This window comes from Nerophis ophidion, linkage group LG03, assembly GCF_033978795.1.
Source record: "Nerophis ophidion isolate RoL-2023_Sa linkage group LG03, RoL_Noph_v1.0, whole genome shotgun sequence".
Lineage (NCBI taxonomy): Eukaryota > Metazoa > Chordata > Actinopteri > Syngnathiformes > Syngnathidae > Nerophis > Nerophis ophidion.
In genome coordinates, this window is record NC_084613.1 from 62,390,296 (window position 1) to 62,401,438 (window position 11,143).

General features: G+C 39.8%; 1 protein-coding gene across 2 annotated transcripts in view; it reads left to right on the forward strand.

The window, feature by feature from the left end:
* bahd1 (bromo adjacent homology domain containing 1) overlaps window positions 1-11,143 on the forward strand; it is a 135,818-nt gene that overhangs the window by 83,706 nt on the left and 40,969 nt on the right. The window contains exon 1 of one of the 2 annotated variants that reach the window (XM_061895835.1): window positions 3,128-3,564. The exons of the other annotated variant lie outside the window; for it this stretch is intronic. The gene's annotated coding sequence lies outside the window, so the exon portion shown is untranslated. Of the gene's footprint in view, window positions 1-3,127; window positions 3,565-11,143 lie in introns of those variants that run through there. 2 annotated transcript variants of the gene reach the window in all.

Genomic DNA, 11,143 nt, shown 5'->3' on the forward strand with positions numbered 1-11,143 from the left:
AACTTACTGCGTGTGGAGATGAGACGGCGTCCACAAAGTACATCCGTACATGACATGACAATCAACAAAGAAGGCTAGCAACAACTTAAATAGTCTTGATTGCTAAAGCAAGACAGGTGCAAAGAATAGCGTTTGAATGAAGACATGAAACTGCTACAGGAAAAGCCACCAAAATAGGAGCGCAAGACAAAAAACTAAAAACACTACACACAAGAAAACAGCAAAAAACTCCAAATAAGTCACGGTGTGATGTGACAGGTCGTGACAGTACACCTACTCTGAGACAAGATCTATAGTGATGCATGGTTTGTTATGGTTTAAATCCATATACCGTATTTCCTTGAATTGCCGCAGGACATATAGTATGCGCCTGCCTTGAATTACTACCGGGTCAAACTCGCTTCCGAAAATAATTAGCGCATGCTTAGTATTACCACCTGGTCAAACTCGTGACCTCACGAGTGACACTTCCCCTGTCATCATTTTCAAAATGGAGGAGGCTGATTTCAATACCGGTAATTTTAAAACGCATAAAGGGAAGAAGATTAAGAGCTATTAAGTAGGATTTAAGGTCCAAGCTTACATCACACTCAAATTTTTACTGCATACCTTTGGTAAGTGCTTGAGTGAGAAGAGGTTTTAAAATAATTAGCACATACTTACTTTTACCGCATGCCTTTGGTAAGTGCCGGAGTGAGAAGAGGTTTTAAAATAATTAGCACATGCTTACTTTTACCGCATACCTTTGGTAAGCGCAGGAGTGAGAAGATGTTTTAAATTAATTAGCGCCCCGGCGCCAATTCAAGGAAATACGGTACAACAATTGTAAAAACGACTTGCTGCTGAGTTTCATTTTTTTAACGTTTTTTTCAATGAAAAAAATGTGACTTGGCTCAAAAAAGGTTGAAAAAACCCTGCTTTAGGAGTCTGGGTCTAGAATTGGCTGCTATATGCTGCTGTTTGAGACACTTGAATACGTCATGGATCTTTACTCATGATGTATCTTGGAATTGTGTTTGTCTGTCATGTACACCAGTGTTTTTCAACCACTGAGCCACGGCACAATAGTGTACCGTGAGATATAGTTTGGTGTACCGTGGGAGATTATGTAATTTCACCTAAATGGGTTAAAAATATTTTTTGCAAACCTGTAAGTATAATCCGCAAATGTGCCATTTGAGTGTATGTGCTGTCTAGCGCTCGGCAGAGTAACCGTATAATACTCTTCCATATCAGTAGGTGGCAGCAGGTAGCTAATTGCTTTGTAGATGTCGGGGACGATGACGATGGTTTACAGGTAAAAAGGTATCTAACGCTTAAACCAAAAATAAACAAAAGGCGAGTGCCGCTGAGAAAAGGCATTGAAGCTTTGGGATGGCTATGCAGAGCGAAGCTAAAACTGAACTGGCTGAAAAGTAAACACAAACAGAATGCTGGACGACAGCAAAGACTCAAGGCGTGTGGAGCAGACAGCGTCCACAAAGTACATCCGTACATGACATGACAATCAACACCAAAATAGGAGCGCAAGACAATAATTAAATCACTACACACAGGAAAACACCAAAAAATTCCAAATAAGTCACAGCTTGATGCGAAACGTCGTGACAGTACACCTACTTTGGGACAAGAGCAATAGTAATGCATGGTTTGTTTTTAGTTTAAAGTCCTACTGAAACTCACTACTACCCACCACGCAGTCTGATAGTTCATATATCAATGATGAAATATTAACATTGAACACATGCCAATACGGCCTTTTTAGTTTACTAAATTACAATTTTAAATTTCCCGGGAGTTTCGTCTTCGAAACGTCGTGTAATGATGACGTGTACGCAAGACGTCACAGGTTTTTAGGAAGTATGAGCGCTGCGCGCACACACAGCTAAATGTCGTCTGCTTTAACGGCATACTCATACAGTTTTTTGGACATCGGTGTTGCTGAATCTTTTAAAATGTGTTCAATTAATTTTGGAGAAGTCACAGTAGAAAGATGGAGTTGGGAAGCTTTAGCCTTTAGCCACACAAACACAGGGTGATTCCTTGTTTAAAATTCCTGGAGGTGAAACTTTCCTATGGATCAGAGCGCGGTCAAGAGAACATGGATCCTGACCACATGTCAACCAGCAGGTTTCGGTGAGAAAATTGTGGTTAAAATGTCAGTTCTTACCGGAGAAAAGCTGAGCTTGTGCCGTCCATTGTGGTTAAAAAGTCAATTCTTACCGGAGAAAAGCTGAGCTTGTGCCGTCCATAGCTGCCGTCGACTCCCCTGAGACATTGGCGTCAAAACACCCGTGGAGACACCTCCGACTATCAGATAATATTAAATTCACGAAAATGTGTCTAAAAACATCGGAATCTGTCCCAATGCAATTGTGTTTTTTTTTTGTTTTTTTTTACTTTTTCTAGTCCGTCGCTATCAATATCCTCAAACACGAATCTTTCATCCTCGCTCAAATTAATGGGGAAATTGTTGTTTTCTCGGTCCGGATAGCACTTTTTGTTGGAGGCTCCCATTAAAAACAATGTGAATATGTGAGGAGCCATCAAACATGTGACGTCATCGTCTGCCACTTCCGGTAGAGGCAGGGCTTTTCTCTTAGCACCGAAAGTTGCGAACTTTATCGTGGATGTTCTCTACTAAATCCAAAATGATCAAGTATGACTCATAGAATGGACCTGCTATCCCCGTTTGAATAAGAAAATCTCATTTCAGTAGGCCTTTAAATTCATATCCAACAATTGCAAGAACGACTTTTTACCGTCTGTATCGGCTGCTGTTTCATTTTTTATTGTTTTCTGCTGGTGATGTGCCTCGGGATTTTTTCAATAAAAAAAGTGCCTTTGCTCAGAAAAGGTTGAAAAGCACTGACGTCCACAATGTCAACACTTCTCACTCTCAGCATTCATTCACGTTATATATGTTCATTTGTGTGACTATACTTGCCTCCCAGTGTTCCCATGACATATTCTGCACTCTCAGCAGGGGTACAATTAATGGTGTGTGCGTGTGTGTACGCGCGTGTCCGCGTAGTGTTGATCTCGGTGTGCTTTAGGAGTGATTAGGCGTTGGGAAAGACAGAGATGTCCCGGCGCGTGCACGCCGCCGCGGAGCGCATGAATATCATCTCCAGTGTGCCACTTCGGAAGTAGGTCACCGCTCGCCGATTTGTTCACCGTGTCTTCGGCTACTGCTCGCAGATATGTAGCTCCGCGGCTCGACACGAGCAGCCCGACCGAAGCGAAACTAACCAGCAGCGATTTGGAAAAAAAAAAAGGGGGGAGTTAAGTGTGTGTGCGTGTTTGTATGTGTGTGTGTGTGGGTGGGGGTCTAGTTTTAAAATCCCGATGGGACACGGAAGCTACACGATGAACCGCGGCGGAGATGATCGCTCCCGAAGCTTCTCCCAAACTCGTCCGTGATTTGACTCTCCCGTGCGGACTGCTCGGAGCCCCTGCGATGGATTGATCGATTATCGGGGGTTTTGGAGTCCTTTTTTTCTTTTTTTCACTTCGGATCTCGGCGCTCCTGCCCCAGCATGCTGTCACACTGACCGTGGCCAAGTAAGTAGGCGAGTCCCCCCCCCCCACGCACTGGTGACAATACAGAATACACGCATGCTCTTTCCTCCTTGATCTATTGCTTTGGATAATATAATGCACGTAGAAGAGTATATTTTGGGCTTTTGCATCAACCTACATGGAGGAGAGGGCGGGTAATGGTCATGATGGCTCCAGGAAAAGTGGACCTAAGCTTGCACACCAGCTGCGATGCCCACAGCTCCGGGGATTTTTCCCCCCCTCCTTACCTCGTAATGACAGCAGTTCCACACTGCAGCCTCCTTGGTGACAGTCACTTCACCAGGAGGAGACACATGTCAGACAGTTTTACATCTAATAAGTGGTTTTATAGCAGTCGTGGCCTCCTTTTTAGCCTTCATTTTTTTTTCAAGCATTTGTTGTTTTTTTAAGCTGTGACCCCCTACACGGTTCTTCTGACAGGTGTTACAATTTAAAATTGGCAATATTTTCCTTGCAGTGTCCGTTTTTATACTTTAACTGACAAACTTGCTTTCAACTCAACCTTAAGTTGGTATGTGCATTGTGCACGATAAACAAATACAAAACTCTTCCCAGTAAAGACTGCATTCAGAAAAATTAAAGCATACAGGGATACTTTTACACATTTTAAACCAATCCAGTGTTGGTCAATATATGAACAAAATATGTGCATATTCACTTTTTTATTGGTAACGTAGCGGATTTGTGTAATATCTAGTGGTATATGTAATCAACATATAATTTTGAAATATGCTAAGGGTTTGACAAAAACAACTAACAGGCCAAAATTGGAGGCCGACCTCCAGTTTGTTTATCCATCCATTCACCCTTCCATTTACTACTGTTTGTCCCTCTCGGGGGCGCGGGAGTAGCTGGAGCCTATCCCAGCTGCATTCGGGCGGAAGGCAGTGTACACCCTGGACAAGTCGTCACCTCATCTACTTATATTTGTGTGAGTGTGTGTGTGCATGTATATATATCTGTTTGTGTTTGTGTGTGTGTGTGTGTGTGTGTGTGTGTGTGTGTGTGTGTGTATATATATATATATATATATATACACACACACACACACACACACACTTGGGGTGGTTTCCTACTGGCTCCACTGTGGACGGGACTCTCTCTGCTGTGTTGGATCCACTGTGGATTGGACTCTCACGGTAGTGTTGGATCCACTGTGGATTGGACTCTCACGGTAGTGTTGGATCCACTATGGATTGAACTCTAACAGTATCATGTTATACCCGCTCGACATCCATTGCTTTCTGTTCCCCTAGAGGGGGGGTTGCCCACATATGCGGTCCTCTCCAAGGTTTCTCATAGTCATCATTGTCACCGACGTCCCACTGGGTGTGAGTCCCACTTGGTATGAGTTTTCCTTGCCCTTATGTGGGCTCTACCTAGGATGTCGTTGTGGTTTGTGTTGTGGTTTGTGCAGCCCTTTGAGACCCTAGTGATTTAGGGCTAAATAAATAATCATTGATTGATTGATAAATATGTATATATATATGTATACATGTGTATATAAAGTCGCGATCAAAAGTTTACATACACTTGTAAAGAACATAATGTAATGGCTAGAAATTATTTGCCTGCTAATGTTGGAAATAACAGTAACCAAATAATAACATTATACTAAACGTACAAAATAATAAATATAACCAAAAAGTAGTTATAATCAATAAATTAAAGTATTTGTTTGCAACTTGCATCCATCCATTTTCTACCGCTTGTCCTGTTCATGGTGGCGGGGGGTGCTGGAGCCTATCTCAGCTGCGGTACACTCTCGACAAGTCGCCAGCTCATCGCAGGGCCAACACAGATAGACAGACAACGCTCACATTCACACACTTGGGCCAATTTGGTGTTGCCAATCAGCCCACCAGTTTGTTTGAATTCAGGATATTTTGTCCTTTTTGAAAATAATAAAAAATGTAGTTGCTCCCTTCCTGGTTAAAACTGTTACCATTAAAAATCCGATAATTATTTTAATCTACATTCAAAACACTTCCTTGCTGTCGAGAAACTATGTATTGGATATGATTTGGTGTAACTTTAGTGTAAAATTTTGCTCCAGTCACTTTTAATACCCGTTTTTTGAAATCTGTCTTCAAATGAAACTATGCCGCACCCTCTCCGAAAGTATTATTATTTGTCCTTTGAAAGTCTACGCAGTTTTAATATACATTTTGAAGTCGTCACCGCTATTCTTTTTCCAGACAAGGTCGAAAATATACTTCATAAACAATATATAGATTCACCCTGTCACATTAGGTACACATGCACACCATCCAATCAGTCCAGAGCTGCATTAAAAATAGCTGCTTTTAGCATAATTTAAGTCACTGCATTTTAGTGTTTTTATGCACATGCCAAGATTATACCAAAATGATAGCCTCACAGCCGTAAGCAAAGGGGGAATCCATGCACCTCACTGTGATGTCACAACAGAGGCATCCAAAACTGTGTGCAAGCTCACGCCAAAATGCATTTACCTTTTGATTTGAGGCTTTGGAATTGTTTAACACGATTATCCAACATTGCAACAACATTCAGTCAGAAAAGACAACATTTATCATAGGCCCCTTATTAAATAACTATACAGCCTGGGCAGCAAGGCTCAGTGGGTAGAGTGGCCGTCTTACAACCGGAGGGCTACTGGTTTGATTCTGGCCTGGCGAGTTCGTGTCAAGGTGTCCTTGAGCAAGACACTGAACCTCTAACACAGGGGTAGGGAACCTATGGGTCTAGAGCCAGATGTGGCTCTTTTGATGACTGTATTTGGCTCTCAGATAAATTTTAGCTGACAGTGCTTAACACGATAAGTAATGAATATTTCCGCTGGTAATCACGCTGTTAAAAATAACGTTCAAAATATAAAATATTCTCATGCATTTAATCCATCCATGCGTTTTCTACCCCACCTGTTCAAGAAATAACAATTTTATTAAAAAGAATTAGAGACTTATTATACTCTAAAAATGTTGGTCTTACTTAAAAAATGCACACATTTAGTTGTATTCAGTGTTAAAAAATATGATATGGCTCCAACGGAAATACATTTTGAAATATTTGGCTTTCATGTCTCTCTCAGCCAAAAAGGTTACTGACCCCTGCTCTAACGGCTCCTGGTGGGTCATGGTTAGCGCCTTGCATGGTATATTGCGTCATCAATTTCATGCAATTTTGTTGTTCCTAATGTGTAATGACAATAAAAAGCCTATTCTAAAGCAAAGGTGTCAAACTCATTTTCACAGAGGGCCATGTCAGTATAAGGACCAGTTATAATGTTAAGAACTACTCCTTATATTGTTAGATAAAATTAATTGTTGATTTTTTTCCCGCTTTTTTTTTTCAACACACATAATGACTGAACCCTGATCGTTGTCTGTTCTCTCGTGGCAGTTTAGATATATTTTTCTGAGCAGCCAGAATAGTGGCACGTCTCCCAATCTTCCATGTTGCAGTAATTTTCTGTTTCTTGGTTGTCATCACATTTTCACTCTTTGCTATCTTGTATGCTGATTCCCCAAACAAAGACAGTATAGAGCTACAAAGTTAAAGTACCAGGTTTTTGTGATGTATGACAGTGATGTGTGATGTCTGATGAGACCAAGATAAATCATGTCGGGACTTTTTTCGCGTTTACGTGAAAAATTGGCAGTGCCTTCACTTTGTAGGAGCCATAAAATTGACCCAGGTGCAATAGTAATCCCTGAACCCCTATCACAACCGCGCATGAAATATTTGCTTTATTGGTTATTGTTCTTAAGTGCTAAGGAACTTTCACTAACAAGTGAAAAATATGGCATCAACATTGACACCAGAAAAAATCCCAGAGAGACATCCCTCCAAAAAACAGGTCAGGGAGGATGCCAACAGCCTCCAGCAACTTTGCAGGAACTGTTGGAATTTCTGACAAGTACTGGTTGTGTGCTTTATGTGACAATCTCTTGTCTGCACCATATGGCTGACTATGAGCCAACATGGTAGTCTAGGTGGTGGTGGGTTGGGGGGAGAAACATGTTGCATCTTTCTAAGACATACTTCAAAAAGCTCATATAGCGTAACAGGTATGTTTGGTAGAAAATAAAACACAGATGAACTGTGTTGACGACACTATCAAGCTAACCGTATATAATTTAAGCTTCAAACAGTCAGGTTAGCTGAATAAAGATACTTATCTTAAGTTTTTAACAGGCAAACAACCCAAAATCATTAGCAATTGCTTAACCAATGGAATACCTAATTTTTAATCTCTTACAGGAGTATATTGAACATTTTAAAACTACAATAAACAATTGGTGAAGTTGCGCAAAGTTGTAATATAATGGCAATGGTTTTTTGTTTTTTTTAATTTTTTTGCAATAATCAGAATTTTTTATGGTAGTAAAAGACAAATTTAATACAGTTTTATATTTTCTAAGTACAAAACCATTTGAAAATAAAAAAAGTCCTGCTGTTTTTAAAATATTCCACATGTTTTTTCAATTGAATTGTTAAAATTATAGGTCCAATGTACAGGCTGAAAAAGTTCTGGAATCTTTCATCTTGTTAGACATGATAGAAAGCTGGTATTTTGACAGGCGTTTGTAGACATTGTATACCCATTATATAGTAATGGTGTGGCGACACATTAATTATTCAATGCATCGCAATTTATTAAGTGATGATCAGCATGGATTAGCAAATATTCAAAAATTTATTATTTTTCATAATAGCGAAATCACAGAACTGTACTAACAACAAATTGACTGCAACGGAATAATAATAATGATCCTTTTTTTTTCTACATTTAAAACTTTCCTTTTTGGTCTACTTAACATGTAATGGTGGTACTTCTGGTCATTTTGCATATATTTTGTAGCGCAGCACAATTTTCAAGCTGTTTTCAGACTAAGTCCCTTAAGAATGCCTGTTTAGTGGGTGGTCCTTTTTACGTGCTGAGGTACTCCTCCCTCCAGGCCCAGCCCCTTTCCACTGCATCTTTTTCCCGTCAGTCATATTGTAGTTCTTGAAGCTTCCATATCGAGTCTGCTGACGGATATAAGTTAGAACTATATGCAACTTATTAGAAATGGAGGCAGTGGAAAATTTTAGCATGCATGTGCCAGTCTGCACAAGCCAGTCTGCCCCACAATGAGAGAATACAGAAAAACAAAAACATTTAATTGACTACAACTGAATAAACATGGTGCACTTGCATAAAGCTCTTCAGGTAAACTTATACCATCTATGAGATATTTGCTGACGTAACTAAGACAAAATACGCCACTTAAGTCTCAAATTCCTAACGGCTCGTTTGAGACAAGTGTGGAAGAAGTCCAATTGTTTTTTAAATACTGTATCTCCGCCATACCTTTATGGTTTGATTTAAAATGTTTGGGACTTTCGAAAAAAAAAATACATTAAATACTTCATCTCAGCCATACCTTTATGGTTTGATTTAAAATGTTTGGGACTTTCGAAAACAAAATACACAAAACAGGTACAAATAGGCAGGAAATGTTGGTTTTGCATAATAAAGTCCCTTTTAAGGACGTACTGCAATATAGTGTCTAATTGTTTTTTAATAACAACAAGAAGGTCGTCGATCAACAATCACTTTATTGCAAAACTTGCTACTGTCGACTAGAACCAAGCCAAAGCAACAATAGCAACAAAAACTGTGTTTTTCTCCACACTCAACCGTCCTCTCTCACTCGCGCCAACACACACACTGTGCTGCCCAAGCCACTGAGGTGTTAATGGCTACGGAAACAGACTGACAATCGGATATCACAAACGCAACACTACAGTTAACTGACTTGCTAGAATATTACACCAACGCAACACGGAACGACACAGGAGGTCCTTCATACCTACAGCCATCAGACTGGATTATGCATATGTTCCTTCTTGACTGGACTTAATGTAGAATATATCCATCCATTTTCTACCGCTAATTCCCTTTTGGGGGCACGGGGGGCGCTGGCGCCTATCTCAGCTACAATCGGGCGGAAGGCGGGGTACACCCTGGACAAGTCGCCAACTAATCGCAGGGCCAACACAGATAGACAAACAACACCCACACTCACATTCACACACTAGGGCCAATTTAGTGTTGCCAATCAACCTATCCCCAAGTGCATGTCTTTGGAGGTGGGAGGAAGCCGGAGTACCCGGAGGGAACCCACGCATTCACGGGGTGGACATGCAAACTCCACACAGAAAGATCCCGAGCCTGGATTTGAACCCAGGACTTCAGAAACTTCGTATTGTGAGGCAGACGCACTAACCCCTCTGCCACCGTGAAGCCCATGTAGAATATATGTAGAATATATTTATACTACTCATATATTATATATTATGTATATATTATATGTTATATATTATTTATTAATATTATTGTCTATTGTGAGCGAACTGTGGTGCTGAATTTCCCCCAGGGATTAATAAAGTACTTTCTATTATATTCTATTCTATCTACGGAGTTGTAATAAGAGCAGATTTTTTGTGGAAAATGTGTTGGATCGTTTTCTTAGATATTTTTTACTTTATTTAACGCAGTTTCTATATTAATTTTTGTCCTGAAGCCCCTGCAAATTCCAACAACCCCCTTGAGTTAAATACATATTGCAATCTGGTTAATATTGGTTTATTGATCTGTATCACGCACCCTGTGAGTCAGCTCTGTTAGCTTATTCCTATTTTAAAAGAGTTAGGGTTTTTTGTTTTTGTTTTGTTCAGATTTTGCAACAATCAGGCATATATTCGGAGTGTCCCAATTCCAATATTTCACTTTCAATACTTTCGATGTATAACTTGTTCTGTATTCAGGGTCTTTCCAGGTTTTAACAAGTCAAATTTCCGACTTTTTAAGACCCTAATGAATAAAATTGATGACCCATTTAACATCCATACTTGCAAATAAAATTAGAAACATTAAGGAAAATTGTTCCTCTCTGGTACAGTAAGAGAAATAAATTCAAAACATAACCTGGGGGCCACTTTGATACATGTTGTGCATAATAGATTGTCAAACCAATTTAGCAAAGGTCATCATAGGGAATGTAACAATATCAAAACCTCAAGGCACAAGATTGTCAGAGTATTAGGACTGTGGTACAAAGAATGAGACCTTGTAAAAATTCCTTTAATGTGTAAAATTAAGTGGCAGGAATGTTAAGGATAACCACTTACTGTATGTAATTAGATACCAATTCAATACTCAAATGTTCTAATCATCATGTTAATTACTACAAACAGGTATTTTCAAGTGCAAAGAAGGGTACAGGAACCAATGTTTCAAGTAATAAATACATGTTAAAGGGTAACTGCACTCCTGGGAACTTTGCCTTCAGTTCACAACCATTATGAAAGACATGACGATGGATGTATTTTTTTTAATGCATTCTAACTTGCAAATTAACATAAATATTAGTCCACTTACAGAGTAGCCAATGTGAGGTCCTCTATTCTGCCCGTAGAACTCAATAGAAAACCACCCAAAATCCACCAAAAATACTCCATTTATTTTTCTTGAATTGAATATTAACCAAGTAATAGTGATTGTCGAGGGAGATGTGGCCTGCGGGCCTGC